This window comes from Buteo buteo, chromosome 3 (assembly GCF_964188355.1).
Source record: "Buteo buteo chromosome 3, bButBut1.hap1.1, whole genome shotgun sequence".
NCBI lineage: Eukaryota > Metazoa > Chordata > Aves > Accipitriformes > Accipitridae > Buteo > Buteo buteo.
In genome coordinates this window covers 47,677,340-47,696,142 of record NC_134173.1, presented here as the reverse complement: position 1 = coordinate 47,696,142, position 18,803 = coordinate 47,677,340, and positions in this window count along the sequence as shown.

The following is an 18,803-nucleotide window of genomic DNA, read 5'->3' as shown; positions in this document are numbered from 1 at the left end:
AAATTAGTATATATTACAGGAAATGTTTAACCCAAACTTATTTTAAATGGTAATTGTGCTTTCTCAAGAATAGGTGTAAGAAAATACAGTTTAAAAAGAAAATGTGTTTTGTGAACACCTTCAAAATGTTTAGGAGATTGCCATATTTTTAAAACTTCTTAGCAGAATATTAGTATTTTTCCTGGAGTTTAACAGAATATGCTCCTGTAGCTTTTTTACTCGTAAGATTGTACCCCTTTGGCAGAATTCGCCTGCTAAAATCAGATCCTAAAGAATGCTACGCCATCTCAAGCCACAGACAGCTACTGAGGATGCAGCAAGCATGCTTATACAGGAATTTAATTTAAAGGTTAACTCCAAGTACTTTAATCTTTTGAAATACCGTGGCTTTACTCAGTATTTGCCACTGTACTGGTGGATAAATCTACCCAGGGAGTAAATTTTTGATCACCTTGCTGAATAATTTCATTTTGTAAATATTGCATTTCACAGTTTCACAGAAAATGCTGTTTTAGAATAATATATCTGTAAATGATTCTCAAAATGCAGCATCTCAGCACTGGGGTAAATTTTTCATTATTGCTGCAACAACATAGAAATAACTGTATTATAGAAATGGAATAACATTCTATTGCTTGCTTTTGCTTTATGGACAGTGGTTCAGACACTGCATAGGTTCATTTTGTGACTGTTCAGCACAGTAGGTTAGATGAAGTATTAGTTTAAAATAGACACGTACACTTTCAATTTCAGTGCAGCCCAATGATTTTTCCTATCTTGTCTGTTGGCATCATTATGCAATCAAAACAGCACTCTCGACATTAACCTCCTTGGAAGTTTTGTTTTGGCTCAAGGACATGTTGAGTGGCTAAACCTTGATCCTGTTCCCATTAAAATCAAAGCTTCCTTTGATTTCAATGGCATAGGCAGAGATCTTAGCAAAACAGCAGGATCTATCTGGTAAATTACAGCAATAACAAGTAGGGATACATTTGTGAGACTACAAATGTCTTCTGTGCTGTGTTCTGAATGTTTTGAAAGTATATTACTCACAAAATTTAATGACCTTACACAGATGAATTGACCCACTGTTTTGTTCGAACACTAGAATAATTCTTTTCTGAATTATTTGCTCTAAGTATAATTATATTGCTCACTCATTCAGCAGTTTGTATTCACTGCTTCTGTCTGTATTTGATCTACAAACAGAAGTAGTCACTTCACCTTTTATAAGCATTTCCTTCCAACTGCAAACAAGAACTGAATAATTCATAATAATTATCTTTTTTCTGTATGCGTTGCAGAATAAGGACTTCGAAATTTTCACAGGTTTCTTGAAGAACTAATAAACCAAAGCTCTTGTTTTGTAGATTGTGAATATTCACAATTTGCACAGTGATAGTTAGATTGCATTAAATTGTTTCTCTCCACTGAGTTAGGAAACTAACTAACACAGCGTGAACTCTACATTGTGCAATCAAATGCCCCATTAAAAAAAAATTTTAAAAATCTTATAATAATTATTCAGGCTTTTAAGTTTCAAATCTGTTTTCTAGGGAGTATTCGGGTGAGCAAAGCATGATTATGCTAATGTTTAGAGCCAAAATGGAAAGAATGTGAATACAGATGGGTCAGGAAAGAAGAAGGAAGAAGAAATTACACTTGTCTGGCACAAAAAAAAAAAAAAAAAAGAAATGTGAGATCATTTTAGAAAACATTCTGTTTAGTCAGTTAGCACTCACTGTTGACTCCCAGGTAACCCTTCTTCTTCTTTCTCTTAAACTTTCAGCTCAGCTGGTGCCCCATCCATGCCATGCTGCTTTCGGTCCCTGCAAGGGTAAAACCAGTTGGAGTTCCCTTTCTGTTTGCCAGTCACCAGTTACTGCTTGCCACTATCTGCCTGAAAAAGAGACAAGAAATGGAAATATAGTCTTTCCACTACACTGACAGCCCAAAATTCAGGGATCAGCCAAAGGGAATCATTTCACTTTTTGGAAAGAACCTGAAGTTGTGTCCTTGCAAAAGGGCCCTTGAGTGCAGTCAGTGAGGATCTTTATAGCTGCTGACAATATCACCCTAACTCTGTACATAGAGAAAAGGACTAATGGGCTCTGCCAATGAAATACCTAACCGGTTCATGAACTTCACCTTCAGTTTGGTATATAGGCTTCCTTTTGGTTTCAAACAAACAAGATTCTTTTCTTCAGGCAGCTTAGGTTTCTGAGGATTGGGCCCTCAGTAAACGTAAGGTAATTGTAATTATAATATAATGAATGTAATAAATGCTGCTGTAATACAGTGTTAAGTGACAGAAAATTGCCAAGTACTATAGATACATTTTTGCCTTTAATTAGAGAGAAGCAACCATCTCATTTATTCTAGTTAAATCAGAGATGTAATTTTTGAAGTTGGCATCAAAGACCTCATGATTTAACCTTACCAAGCACACTAATAATAATAATTTTAAGTGCACTTACATTAAGCAATAATAGTGGCTTTTCATTTTATTACAGGATAATAATTTGGTCTTAGGGAAGACAAACCGGGAGATGGAAGGCCAAAGCAGTGAACTGCAGAGTAACATGATACTATTATTAAGCCTCCACTGCTGCAACCATCATTGAACCTGATGTTATTGAGCAGAAAAAACTTGTGCCTGAAGAGTTTTAAAACAAATGTTTTTCAGGCTTAAGAGAGTGGGAGCTGGGGTCATAGTGAAGATTTCAATATGCAGTCCTAAATCTTCGAGATTTGCTGAAAGAAGCCACTGCTACTGCAATTAGTAAGCACTTGAATGCATGGAACAATTTCCCAAAGTCAGAGCATGTTTCTGAACAGATAAATTAAGCACTGCCTGCTTTTTTTTTTTTTTCTGATGATGCCACTACGGCTCTCATGGGAGTAAGAAAAGGGGAATGTGGACTTTTCCCAGTTTTTTGAAAAATGGTGTTTTGAAAATAATGGCATAGTTTCTTTGTTTAGAAATGGCAACGGAGATATAAAATTCTACATATTATTGTCTGTCACATGCTAAATTTGTGCTATAGTATAAAATTGCTTCTCCTGGTAAATCTGATTTGAAATCCATTAAGCAAATCATGTCACAATGTATTATACCTCACTCCTCTCCATTACTAATGACGAGTTTCCATTTGATTCATATGGTATTGCTCTTTTTGGAAATACCCTTATTCCCACCCTGCCATCACCCTGAAAATATTTATTCTAATGACGTCAGCCTAGCTCTTGCATCTATCTTTTAATTAGATCTTTACCCCTGACTATAACTGAAGTAAAACTTTACAATGAATTGTGATTATTGCCAAGGTCTTGGGAGACTTCCACACTGCAGATGATTAAGAAACTCAAATGTACATTTAACAGCTTTCTTGCTAAAGAGCTTCACAGAGCAGCACTTGGATATGTTTCCCTTTGGGGTATTCTGATCAAGAACTTACTCCAGGTACCTACATCTTACTATTTCAGGAACCCAAAAGCTTTTCCAGAAGATGAGTCACTTGAAAAACATCACCACTAGCAACATTCATTGTCATTTTGTGAGTCCGCTGCAAAAAATGGTCATTGAAATTGTTGGAAAAGGAGGGAAAATTTTCCCAATTCATGCTTTTATTTTAATTGCTTTTTTCTTCAAAGTAAATGTTTCAATCTGGTAAGCATCCTTCATTCCATCCTGAAAACAGAAGATTGTTTCATACAGTTCCATTGTTTTCTTAGCAGTAAAGGTGCAGGGAGAGAAAAAATTAACTTCCCAGTATTAGAACCCTTGGAAATAATGAAGAAACAAAGTAGTTTGGGCAGCAGAAAAAGATTTCCATACAAATCTTTAGATTTCTCAGAAATGCAACCTTGCCTCAGAAATTAAAGCACATCTAGTTTTGAGAAACACTGAAAGGAAAAAAAAAGTTGCAAGGCAGAGGTCAGCCAAGCATGATTCTTTGCTCCCCTGAGACAGAATTGAAGTGGATATGTCATATACCTCTGTTATCATAAAATCGTAAAATTATAGAATCATTTAGGTTGGAAAAGACCTTTAAGATCATTGAGTCCAACCATAAAAAAAAAAAAAAAAAAAGAATCTATGTAACTCTCAGGAGAAAGAAATTCCAGTAGGGAGCCAGACGTACACAAAGGTAACAGGCAACTCAGCTGAGCTGTCCACACAGCTACGCAAAGCCAGCTTGGCCACCCTGCCGTATCCCACCCGGCCCATCTCTCTGTCCAGAGAGAGGTCATCTTTCTATCCAGTGTTGTCATATGTAACAGTTCTCCAGGCTCAATTGATTCTGTTAACTAGACTCCATTAAATATAATGAGAGTTTAGACATCTATGCGCATACAGATACATGCATGTAGATGCCTACATTTTGGTGCCTTACTCCCAAAATAAATCCTGTGTGGAAACAAATTCAGCAGAACTAAAGATGTCAGTTTTCTTCAGTTTTTATGTCCTTGCACATCTAAATGCTGTCTGGTGGTTTCAGGCTTCTTTGTACTGTTTCCCTTCCCACAATTTTCTTGCCACAACTCTACATCTTTCTAGGTTTCTCTGCCCTTCTGCTTGGTTTCTTGTCTCCCCTGATGTGCCATTCTGTTTAGCTAATCCTTTTAGTTCATAAAAGCAGTAACAAACACCAGAAGAACTCGCTAACCTTCAAAGCAACGGTACTACCTGATTGCACGCTCTTGCTAGTACCCTGGAGTACATGTAAACTGCAGCACCAAGAGCATTTACCTGCTGCCTCATCCACAAATGCACTGTACACTGAACTCTTTTGAGGTGGGAGATCCTGCACCCATAGCTTTCTGTAGAAGCTGATCATCATGTAACATACACAAAATCAATAAATGTGTTGAACCAAATCATTTCTCTGTAGACATTTATCAATAGTCTTGCATTCATTCATATCCTTTTAAAACATCACTTTACCTAGTTTTAAATCCAGAAGGAGTCATGCCATACTATAGAATTCTTCTGAAACAGTACATAAGGAGCTACGTTACTTGTGCGGACTGTTGCTTTCCATCCTAGTGTGCAGGATTTTGAAATCTGAGCATCAGAAACAAGCAAAATACAGTTTTCATGCTATTTATATTCCTTTTAAAAGAAGATACAATATATATTGAATTCCACTCCATTACTTTGAAGGCAGTGAGTCTATGAAGTCTGCACTGGTGAACTGGTAAATTAGAAAGTCAGAACACAACTTTTTTTGTCTCATACTCCAACTGCATTAAATGAACTTGAGGATTGAAAAGTGAAAATAGCAAGAATGGCTGAAATAACGAGATCCAGCCCTGCGATAAAAATTCTCAGGTGTTATTGCAGTGTTTTATTTTTTTATTTTAAACTACAAGCCTCATTAATTTTCTTTTGGTGGTAAAATACAACTCACAAATGCATGGAAGAAAAAGGCAGCTTTTTAATCAAAATCGCTTAAGTGATTTAGGAGCTGAAATTGCATTTAAAATCAGTAGCACTGAGATTTAAATATTCATGTAAGTCAGACACTTTTGAAACTGTTATGCAAAATTCCCATTTGGAAGGGATGAGAGGATGAATTGCCAAGACAGAAAAGTAACGCAAAGTTTGAAAGTAATCTCTGCTAAGGTTATCCACACAGTATATTTAGTGAGTTCCAGTCCAATATAGGGAGCTCTACGTAGTCCTGTCTCTTGGGACCCACATTACAAATATAGTGAAAAATTGAATATAATAACTGAATAATTGCATAATATATTATGAATTGAATAAAATTGTACAATAATAACTGAATAATCCAAATATTGAATAAAATGGGCTATCATGGTGTTGATGCTCTTTCTGTGGACAGTGTGAGAAGGAATAGGTTGTTGCTAGTGTTCCCCTCACATGTTGCTGAGGAAGAACCCAGCCATAGTCTGCCAGAACCACAATGAAGTAACAATTTCTTCTGGCAGGAATAAATGAACTATCTGTTGCCTAGCTAATGTTAACAGGGCAGAGGATATCTATCTAAAAATGTGAGCTGATAATAACTTTCTCATGTTCAAATGCCTGCATACACAATCAGGTTAAATTCCTAAATACCATGAGCATAGCTATAGCTGTACTATGAAGGGATTTTTTGTTTGGTCTCCCTCAGATTCTCTTTTCCTCATATCTTTTCTACCTTGCCTTAAAACAGCATGCCTCTTACCTTTCTCTGAACACCTCCTGACACTACATCTGAGGTTTCTTGTTTTGTTTTTGAATGCTAACAGTGGCCAAAAATTACTTTTTTGTACAAGCAAACTACTTTTTTAATTCAGGTTGAATTTGTTCAATAATTTTATCTAGAGAAATATTTTGAAAGCTAAATTTAAAGAAGAACCATAGAAAAAGGTGGTGTCAGCAGTTTGTATTCAGTGCCTCAGCAGTGAGCTGATTACACAGACTTAGGCTAAATTCCACCCTCACTGTGAGCATATTCAGGCCCACACTTCAACTTTGTAGAGACTCGAACAGTACAAATGAAAAGGATAACAAGTGGTTCAGTCCTAGAAAGGGGATATATTGTTGAATAGAAATTCACATGGAAAAAAAAAAAAAAAAGTTCAAAGCCTCTGCTTGATACAGGACCAGAATTTGAACTCATACACTTCTTGCATGAATGTCTTAATCACTAGCTATCTAGATATTCTGAGGCAGAGCTTTCACAGTCTCTGCTTATAAGTTTCCTCTTTGTATAAAAATACTTAAATAGTCATTATGCCAGACTGCATAAATGATTCCAGCCTGGCTGTTAGGCCATTTGCCTTGTTGATGGATGCCAGCCGATGCACTAGCAAATATCTAACAATTTATCTGAAGTGTGACAGAGGCTGTAGGAGGGACTGAAAACACTTCTCCAGGATGACCCTACAGCTTAGAAAGCAAGAGCGCTTTCTCAGGAGAGTAATTTTCTCAATCACCCTTTTTTATTTTTCCCCACTAATATCTTCAGAAGTGTTTTATTTTGTGTCAGAACATTTCTGAAGCAAACAAAACATTTTGATTCAATTTTGCAATGTAGAAAATAAAAAAAATTTTAAAATTTTAGATACTTACTTACAGCTGTTTTATTTTCTGAGTGCAGTTCAAAGAAAGAAAGCAGGGACTTGCACAGCCAAGCCCAGTACCATGGTATTCTAGCTCCCATCCCCAAGGGCTCATGGTGCAAATAAAAACAGGTGGGAAAAGAGCAGAGAGAAGCATTTGCTAGAAAAGATATTTTCACAGAAGAGAGTTGATATCAAACAGAAAATTTGAAAAGTCAATAGCATGTTATGGAAGAAAACAAACAAACAAACAAAAAAACCACAAAAGACTAATCAATTGCCTTGGTTGAAGTAAGATTTTAGAAATGTGTAGCATTTTCCTGAATTAATAAATGTTTTAACAGTTTGAAAAGCCTTGGTTTATAAAGGCTTTGCACATTATCTGCAGCAACAGCAACTTCATGCACACATGAACTTAATGAACCAACCAACAAAACCAAAGAAGTAAGATTATTAATGAGACATTTGCTCAAGGCAGGCTAAATGAGTTGCTTCTGAGAACATCAGAGAGAGTTGTCTAATGATAGGCAGAGAGGCACAGCTCCTGATTTGTTTTTGTACAAAGATAGCAGTCAGTGGATTTACTGCTGGGTGACAAAAGAAACAGATTTGGTAGGACTTTGGGTGTAAATCTCTAAGTACGTGCTTCATCTCCTCTCTTTTTATTTTCTTTCTATGCCCTTTTCCCTCCTCTTTCCTGTCATTGTTCTTTCAATTTTTCTTGGGTTTTGTTCCCTAAAATTGATTTATTCACTTTTTCTGAAATGTTAGAACATACTTCTTAACAACTACTAGGCCAGTGTAATCAGAACTGAGCTTGATATACTTTTGAACCTTAGTTATCATTTTGAGTCACTTTCTTCCAATGCTGTGCTTTGATTTTATTGTGCTTATGGGGACATTAGTCCTCCAGCTGAAGTGAAGTTCTCTTCTTCGGAGATAAGCAGGAAAAGAGCAAAATTTAATCTTTGGGTCAACGTGTTTCACAACCTTCAGCTTCTATGAGCCACCATTTCTTTGCAAGGCCTGGGTGATTGTGAACTTCTTGCTTTTGAAGCCTACCAACAGTGTTTCATGCTTGGTCTACAGAGGTCTCATAACACTAATTAGATTTAAAGGAATCATTTGCCCTCTCATTCTCAAAAGCTCAATCTTATGGAACAGTAATCTTTCAGTCCTGTACAACCAATCTTACAGTGCAGCTTAAGTAGATTATAAATGAGGTATACCCCACACCTGGAACTTGGAACAGAAATATTCTTCATTACAGGTCAAAATTACTCATGCGAAATGTAAAATTTTACTAGTCTTTCCTTTTGTTCCAACCTGGAATCAGAAGTACTGAAGTATACATTATCACTAATCAAAATCATTGAAAAAACTGAGGTAATGTTTTCCTTAGTTTTCTAGCTCAGTTGCTGAATATACAGATCTGGTGACCTTAGAACAGAAAACAGCCCCCACCCCAAATTATCAAATCCCTTATATACTGCATCTGAAGTGGATATTTGGAAGTTATTCTGTGCAAAGGCTTTTTAAACTGTGTCTGTGATAATGATGTTTACTTTATTTTCAGCGTTTAAAACAGATAGGTGTCAAGGAAAGACCCTTCCCCAAACAGATGCTTTCTAGAAGACAAACCTAAAGTGGCAAGAAAACTGAGGAAATCCAAAAGAAGAAATTAAGGTGGATACTTTATGCAGTTATGTATAGAAAATATTACGTTAAGAAGAAAAGTCAGAATGAAATTCACACAAAAGATATCCACAGAATCAGTAGCTGATTGGAAACCCCGATTTACTGTGGAATGTGCATTATTTCAGAAGCTCATGTAAATATAAGCAGACAGGAGAATCATCACAAGAGCTTAGTTCCATATAGTGGAAATATAGGGCTATTTTGCTTCACGACATGCCTGATTTTCTTCTGATTGTGAGCAAAATATAGAACAAATATTGCCATGAAACCAAAATCCATAACTGTTTCAAGACCAGAGAATAAAATACTTTTGTTTTCATATGACAGAACTAGTTGAGCTTGTGTCGTGGGTTAACCCCAGCCAGCAACTAAGCACCACGCAGCCGCTCACTCACTCCCCGCCCCCCCGCCCAGTGGGATGGGGGAGAAAATCGGGAAAAGCAGCAAAACCCGTGGGTTGAGATAAGAACAGTCTAATAGAACAGAAAAGAAGAAACTAATAATGATAATGATAACACTAATAACATGACAACAGCAATAATAAAAGGATTGCAAGGTACCAATGATGTGCAGTGCAATTGCTCACCACCCACCGACTGACAACCAGTTAGTCCCCAAGCACCTATTCCCCCATCCCCACTCCCCCCAGTTCCTATACTAGATGTGATGTCACATGGTATGGAATACACCGTTGGCCAGTTTGGGTCAGGTGCCCTTGCTGTGTCCTGTGCCAACTCCTTGTCCCCCTCCAGCTTTCTCACTGGCTGGGCATGAGAAGCTGAAAAATCCTTGACTTTAGACTAAACACTACTGAGCAACAACTGAAAACATCAGTGTTATCAACATTCTTCCCATACTGAACTCAAAACACAGCACTGTACCAGCTACTAGAAAGACAATTAACTCTATCCCAGCTGAAACCAGGACAGCTTGAAAGAAATTGTAATAGCTATACTTCTGGACTGTTACTCCAGAAACTTTCTCTTAGCATTTTTGGTCACTGAGTGGAGCTCACTGATTAAGTTCTGCAGTCTCTCTACAGGTGGGTTAAACAGGTGGTTTCATGGCTGCTACTTATGGGATTTTCTTTAAGGCAATAAGCTTTTGTTTTTTCTACAACTCTTTATCTCTCTACTGTGTTTTTTACTACACTGAAGCCTGGCTACTCGGAACAAGATCTGGCTTTCTACTTTACTGTTTATTCAACCCAATAGCGTATCTGTAATACAATCCCACCTGTGATTTACATCACCAGAACTAAAACTTAACAGTCCGTGAAATTTATTGCATATTGTTTGATTCATTTGTATTGAGCCCTACAGAACACAAGCTAAATTGTAAATTTATCTCATATTGTTTTCAGAGTGAATGATTGGTCATAGTTCACATGCAAATCTGGAGCTGCAGTGAGAATTTTAACTGCTTCATAAAAGTTAATGTCAGAGGTTTTCTGATGACTGCACCCATCTTCTTTAATGGCCTTATTTATTTATTTATTTTTCTAGAACAAGCTTGATGCAAGTCATTCTTTCATACACATTTGCTGTAGCCCTAATACAGCAGTTTATTTTTAGACCTCTTCCTCTTCTGCTAAGTAGCATGAGGAACTGACAATAAACCCAAAATATTTCTTTCCACTTAATAACATTAAATTTCATGCTTCAGTCTTCTGCCTATTTTCCCATGTTTTTAAAACCTTATGCAGTTCAGGAGTGTGTTTCTTGATGCATACTTTCCCCTCTGTTTGTCTTATTTGAAATTTTTGACATTATTGACATCCAGATAAATTTAAAGTTGTCTCAGTCAAAATACTGGGATGTTCTTAGGAATGTACATGTATGTATCAGAGGGGAGGGCAAGAAAAGGCCGAATAAGAGGGAGAAGAGGGAAAGTGTTGGAAAGAGAAGACATTTAGGGTTTATTAATGGAAATCTAGCAGACCAAGTGCATTGCTTGCTGAAGCTATATATATTTGATACTGAGATATTAGAGGATGGAGCTCTTGCTAATGGCATGCATCCGGTAGTCAGCAAACACTAGTCCTTCCATCTCAACATAGATGGGTTGAACTGGTTCAGTTATTCTCAGTCTTTTGGGCCGATATGAAAGAACAGAGGGAAAAAATATCTTAAAGATACTTGCATCAATGCAAACATCATCTCTGAGGCAATTACTGCTGCATTAACACTGGAAACATGAAGAAAGGGCCTGGCCTGAGGAGATGGAAATAGGTGAGCTGGGCTGAGCTTTTCCTCACCACACATTCTTCACAGCCTTGGGAATATCATTTGGGGCAAGATGCACAAAGTCTATTTTGATGCCTAAAAAGAGAATTCTGTGTAATTTTGATGTCCAAGCATAAGGAGCAGCTTACTCTGTTACACATAGCCCTTGTTCCCTGGCTGCTGCCACCAAACAGTACAGGCCTCAAATCTCACTAGATCTGAAAGATGCCTAGGAGTGATATTCTGGATTTATTGCTAATTCCTAAATAAAATCTGTAGCAATTCATATGCAGAAAGGCGAGAAGGCTGGACTCTGCCCAAAGGCCAAGTGGTATCTGTTAGGTGTGCTCTCAGCACGCTGTAGCCTTCTTTACAGCACAAAGAGATGGCATGGCTATTTTCATTCCAAAATCATAGTATTGCCATAATCCATCTTCTGCACAATAGGTTTTGTTAAAAATCAGTTAAATAAGACACAAAACACTGAGGCTATAGAGGAGCCTGAACAGGAATACTAACCATATGCTACCCAAAAATGTGACCAAAAAAATAGTAGTCATGGATCTGGAAGAAAATCAAATAGTCTGACTCTGTAACCAGTTGTCAGGATATTTGCTTAGGACCAGGAAAAGAGTGTTGTATTACCTGTAGTTCAGGTAGTTCAGAACATAATGATCACAAAAGATATTTTTCTACTGTGCTAACTCCAAACTGGAAAGACTGCCAACTTTAAGGTTTGTCAGAATGGTGCAGGAAGCAAGCTTCAAAACAGGCAGAGTAGATTACTCCAAACCACTGCATATTTATATTTTCAGAAAGGTAATATCAGGTTTGTTACTGAAAAGCAAATCACATCTTTTTAAAGAAAGTGTTCAAAATATATGACTCTCCTTATTTACATATCTGTCTGCACAAGGATAGCTGTTTGGCGTGAGTGTTGAACTTTCTTTGTAAATTAAGCAGTGAATGTCACTATATTAACTACTAGCTTCCTTTCTTTATATTGATACAAAAGCAGCATAAACAAGAGATTGTGACATTTCATCTTTTAAAATAGTTTTTCTGAAATTAATAACCTATTTTTGCAATATCAAGTGGCTGTGTGACTAATTTACAGCTTCTCAATGCTTTTAATGCATTTATTGCAGGAAGTGGGAGGACTGAGTAATACTAAAGCTATTTCTTCTCTGTGAGGTGTAGTGGAATTTTAACTAGCCTCACTACTTCTCAGCACAATCACTAAAATAAATGTGTGATATATAATTGTAGCATTCGCTACATATCAAGGTGCCACGCTTAGATCACTGGTCGGCCCGGACCAGGGAAAGAGACAGATAACACACGCAGTGTGAGCGCCAACTTCCGCCTTTTATTGCGCAGTTAATTCCTTTTATACTAACAAGGGGAGGTGGGGTTACAGGTACATCACAAGGCTGCGACTAACCCTCTAACTTTCCGTGACAACGCGAGATCTTCCGAACGCCGACCCCTACATATAATCACGTTTTTAGTTAACTCAGCACTTGAAATAACACATCAGCTCTCAGGAGAACAATTCAGCAACTGTGATGATTATGCAGCAACTTGCTAACCTTTGCCTTCTGAATACAACTTTTTGAAATTTTGATTCCTTAAGCTTCACATCCACTTTCTGTGAAGGATGGGGGAGTGTTGCATCTTACAGATATCAAGATTTGAAATGCATAATAAGCCTGTTTATAGCTTAATTGGATGCATATGCAAGCAATCCCACTAATGTTGGGACAAACAGAAAGATGTCAACCCAGTACTCAGGCTCATGTCTGGCTCTGTTTACTAGTACAGACATAGCTTTGTGTTTCATTTCCAACGTTATGACAGATTTGCAGCTAACCATTGTCATTTTACTCAACTGCTTGAAGCTGTAGTTTTCTAGACTAGAACTGCCTAAGCCATGCTTACCTACATCACAGCTGTATGAGGTAGGTTCATCAAATGTAAATGTTTTTGGGTCATTAAGTTAAACATTATTATACATGGGTTTTTAGTACAAACTTAGTTTATAGGTTAAAGATTGATTAGCTGGAAATTTATTCAAAAATAATCCTCATTAGGATAACTTTTATTTTAAATGTAATAATCAGAAGTTTTGAAGAGAACCTGAAAATTTTAGATTGAGATTCCCTTCAACCATTCAATACCACTGTGGGCACAAGAAGTACTTTACAGGATATTTCTAAGAAGTGTAATGGTTTTGTTCCATGCTACTATTTTATTATCCTTTCTTTTTTATTCCTCAGTCTAAGCGGTAAACAATTAGTCAACTAATATCACAAAAGGACCTCCTTATGTATAAAGTTTCAAGATGTTGAAAACAATCATATTCACAAAAGTATTGTTCTAAGAAAAGAAAAAAAAGGTAGGACCAAGGCACTGTGGAAGCAATACCCCAATGTCCTCATGCTCAGAAAGTTAGACACATCTTAAGTGCATCAGACTAGCTCTGCCATTCCCAGATTCTCTCTGCATAATAGGAGTAGCACGTCCTCATTAGTGAAAAAATCAGGAATTTCTGGACATTTCTGCAACTCCTCTAGTTGCTGTGTGGGACATCCAGAAATCATGGGGAAGTGTCTCAAGTGCTTTCTACTTCCTTTTTTTTTTCCTATGTGGATAGCATTTCAAACCAGCAAATCTGTGGACGTTTTCCACAAGGCAGAACATGTGGAGAAATCTGAGAATCCTGGTGAAAGCCTGGTCCCTGAGTTTTCTTTTAAAAGGAATGTTGTCTCAAAAAAGTGGGCAATTTGCTATCCCATACTTGGATATTAAATAAGGAGGCTGTATAAAGCATATTGAAGACAGAACTTCTTTATTTTTTTTAACTGTTTAAAAATCTGTACAACTTATTTCCCAATTATTGCTTGCCTGTTATTTCTAATTTCAAAAACTACTTGACTCAAGAATTTTCTAGAAAAATAAAATGTGCCTAATGAGATATTTTTTCCCAGCCTTTTTGTTTTATCAGAGACCAAAGAAACTTCACTAGATTTATTTAGCACTTTCATTGTCTTTTGCTCATAATTAAGATCTTTCAGCATTTAACAAGACCAGAATGCATTGGAAAAATATTACATCTCCCCAGAATAATACTATAAGCTCTTCATTTCCTCTATAAAATTATTCACCTACTTCAGTATACTATTTCAGTTCATTCTTCATAATATATGACTTATAATTTCAAGAAAAAAAAATTAGATAGATCATTCCAGACCAACAACATTATTTTAATTTACAAATGAGAGTCTTTCTGAGTAACAAAAAATGGTCACCTACTGACATTTTATGTAGAAACCCTAGGTAATTATAGTGTCTGTGGCAGCATATGAAAGTCCTTTCAGTACTTTGTTAAATGTCTTCAAATACAAAGATTTTAATAAAACCACATTTTTAGAATATAATTTTTAAACTTTGATTATTTGGCACTAGATTAAACTACAGAGACTTAGCTATATTTTGACATTTCATTTGGGGGTAGCAGAGACTAAAAGTCAGCAGGGTACCAATAAGGAAAACATTTAATTTAAAATTATTGATGTCTAAGGGGATTGCATGTGTTCATGAAACAAGTCGATTGAGAAAACAAAGTTCTCAAACACTGTTTCTCCCAGAGCTCATACGCAACATTAATTTATTAACCAAAATCAAATTGGCAAGTAATGTTGCAGTACTATTCGGTGCAAATTACCATTATTATTTTATTTCAAGTAATTAAAGCAGAGTAATATATTCAAGTAAACATAAACTCATTTACTTTTGTTACCATGGCAGAAAAGTTTGAGACAAAGCAGCTAATATATCAAATAATTGCAATAGTCTGCTATGTCTCATATGAAAACTGCTTTTTGATCTCTAATGGAAGATGGGGTTGTGTTACAAAGGCCTCCTTTCACAATTTCACTGTTGTGTTGTTTGAGCATTCAAATAGGGATGAATGCCGTATGTCTAATAACGTGATTATAAATCTCTATTTTAAATGCATACAATTTAAAATACTTTACTATTGCTTTTCAGAAAATTAGTTAGAAATGCTGAGAAAATTAATGTTCAAAAACATGCAGTTATGGGACATGAAAGAAACATCCTACTGAGATAAAACAAAGGTGCAGGGGAAGCAGTAGACCCACAATGCAAGGCACTACAAGGCAAGAAGAAATATCTTAATAAAACCAGTAATGTTATTTAAGAATCTTCAAAGAAAAGAAGCAGTAAATACCTACACTCCTACATTTTTGCAGAGTAACAGAGCCCTATGAACAAGAGATGTCTCTGTATACTAAATAAGTCAAAAGAAGTTTAGTGATTCCAGTTGAGGTGAAAGAAAGAGTACTGTTTGCTCTGTCTACTAGACAGAGTGGAGGAGGCAACTGAGACCATTTTAGAGGAGAAAAGATTCCATTTTAACTACAGAGTTATACCAGCCAAATGTGAAAAGGTAACTTCAACCCTGGACCACTGTGAAGACAACTATCTGCAGGAACAGATTGTTTCTTGCTTCTAAAAACTACCCAAGGGAAGCTAAATTGCCAATCTTCTGGTTTAGTTTGGACAAGAAAACAACTAGGGATAACTATTGCAGAAATACGTATAATGAAATAAGATAAGATACATACATACATACATACATAACTACATGTGTACATATATACACAGACAGACAGACAACAAATTGTCTGGTTTTGCCAATATATTTATACCTCTCTTCATTATAGCTATCTCAATACTCCTGATCTACATTTATAGTTTGTCAATCAAATAACTGACAATGGAAATAGAAATTCCAGTATTTCTTTGGGCTACATTCACAAAGCTCAAACAGTACAGTATTTGCAACTGAAGTTGTCACTTCCCTGCTTTCACAAAATTCCCAACATTTACAACAAGAAAGGCATCATTTTTCAGGCAGGCAGAGGATAAAATGACATACAAGTCCATCACAAACCAATATCTCCATCAAAGGCATAAGCTTTGTTTTTCTCTTTTTGTGAACATTATTGCAACGTACAGTTAGTCCCTAGCCATTTCTACAGAATGGATTGATTTTTTGGCCAGAGTACTTCAATTTTTGACCTTCTCAAGAGCTGAATCTGCCCCAGATATGCTTCAAGCAGTGTTCTGAGCCCACTCATTTTTTAAGTCAACACACACACACACACACACACACACACACACACTCTCTTCCTGCCTTGTTGGAGGTCTGCCACTGTTGTGTGCCTGTTTCTTAAAAACTGTTTGGAAAGTGATCGTTCATTAAAAAAATGTTATCTCCAGAAATGAATTCAAATTAGCTGAAGCTTGAGTTATACACTAAGGTCTGTGGAACTTGCGGGTTTGTTTATTTAGAAGAACAATTATCTTGATTTGTAACATCAGCTTCCAAAAATACTTTATTATTCATTCAAATTCTTCTGCATTTTAAATACTCTTCATGCAGCCATGACCTGATACGGCCCTAATGAATACTTGTATTTTCCAGACTGAATGCCCATTCTGTTTCATGATGCAGTTTTGTATCTTATCCCCTTTGTTATTCAAATGAACTTCTAATAAGTGACGAATATGAGCCAGCATTTCGTTTTAATTAATTGCATGGGGTAATCAGATGTGGCCAAATGACTCTGTGGTGTCTACAAATCATATATCTATCTATCTATCCATCCATCTCCTTTTTTTTTTTCTTTTTCAGACTTAAATATGCATACAATACACAGAAGAGGGCTCAATTCAAATATACAGCAATGTTAATAAAGATCTCAGTAATGACCTGGTACAGAAAATGAGGTGTTTATTATTCTATAGATGTCCACGGTTGTTGGATTTTTTTACTTTAGAATGCAGCACTCTGAAGCCAGCTTAAAAGCTAATATAGCAAATTGACATAGATCTACTCTCATTTATTACATTTCAGTAAGTGAGAACAGATCTATAGGAATTCTTCACATATCTAATTAGATTTGCTTTTGGCAATGTCTGTGGTGTGTATCTAGAACATTAAATGAACTGTTGCCATCAAGCTTCGTTAACAGGACACCAGTGCTTTATCTGATGCATTTTCATGTTCACATTTCAGCTTCAAATTAGATTGAGTTCCCATATAAACAAGTTCAGCTTAATTTAGCTCAACAGCATTGTACCCAATAACATCAGCTCTGAATGTGGCCTGTTGTGCCATTTGAGGTTGGATACTATATTAAAGTCCAAGTACAATTTTCACAAAACAATCTTTGTAATGAATGTTTTGAGATATTAATTCTTGTTTATAACAAATCCTCAACATTTGATCTAAATATAAAGAGACAGGATTGATGATGGATTGTTTGAAGTTCCATGAGAGAAAAAATTAGTCTCATGGCAATGAACAGTATGAAATAGTAGTAACAAGATCTCTCAGTACCATTTAACTGTACACTAATGAAAGTGCAAAGATCTGGAGAAAAGTGTCTTTAAACCTCTGAACTATATGTGGGAATACAAAGAGACCTGATGAATGAAGGGATAATAGGAATAGAAAATGAGAAAACTTGAAAAGAACTGAAAAATACATAGATGTGAAATACAGTAAAATCAATTAAAAATATGTAAGCCAAAGAATAATAAGCTTTTCAGTGATAACATTCAAAGTTTAGCTGAGATGGAAGTGTCCTGAGCTGGATAGTGACAGATTTAGAATATATTGCTTTTATCTTAGCTGGTTCAAAAAAATGCATGGAACATTTCATTTGGCTTCAAAGTGATAAAACGTCTCAATAGAACATAGCTTATAAAAGCAGCCTTGTAATTAATGTGAGCTGATACCAAGCTACAGGATTATGGATTTACCTATTCCTAATTTCCTGTATTTTCTCCTCTATCCCACAGAAAGAGAAAGACATAAATGAGTCTCTGCAAGTAGTACCTAAAGATGCCCTCTGGAAAGGCTGTGTCCATTTAAGAGAGAAGAAATTTCTTATTTGAGGGTATGATGCCACTTGAGCTGATGAACTGGCATTTTAAGACAAGTGTGTCCAATACTGTGAGGAGAGCACCCAGAAAATAGAATCTTTGCCCCATTTAACACAGCTAGCTGGTACTTTTGTACCAGAAGCAGGTAAAAACCTCTCCTGTTTGTGATTAAAGCTAACTACAGCTGATGGTCACTTTGGGGATAACAGGTATCTCTTCACAATGGAATTTTAGCATTCCTGTTACAATTAACATTTATCATATATATTTGCCAGGATGGGATGGGGACTTCATAATTCAGAATATATATAATGGTGCTCTCCTTGAAGTGTTTTCTCAACTGGCTTACTCATTCAAATTTAGTTCATGTCATGAAATGCTATTTGGAGACTCTAAGAACTGAGCTAGTTACCTCACTTTGATCTTTAATGAACAAATGCCCACATGGACTGCAAATATATCCTCCAGGGCTTGTAACACTGTCCTTGCCAGCAGTCTAAACACATATAATTAAAAACTGTAAGCTACAAAGAAGAATTTCCCCCACCCCCCCATCTCTCTCTTCTCTTAGCAATGCGTCTTTAGAAGTCCACTGCTGAAAAAGTGATACAGGAAGTTTGACTAGAGATTGCCTTTGATGATAACAAAGAGAATATTTTTATTGCCTAAAACTGTAAATCTGATATCAACATTCACAATTAAACTGAAATTTCAAAAAATATTTGCAACTAATAATAAATTATAGAATTGTTTGAAAGTTTTGCATGAGGACAAAGCATGTTTGAAACTAATAGCTTTCAGCCCCTTCTCTGAACAAAAACA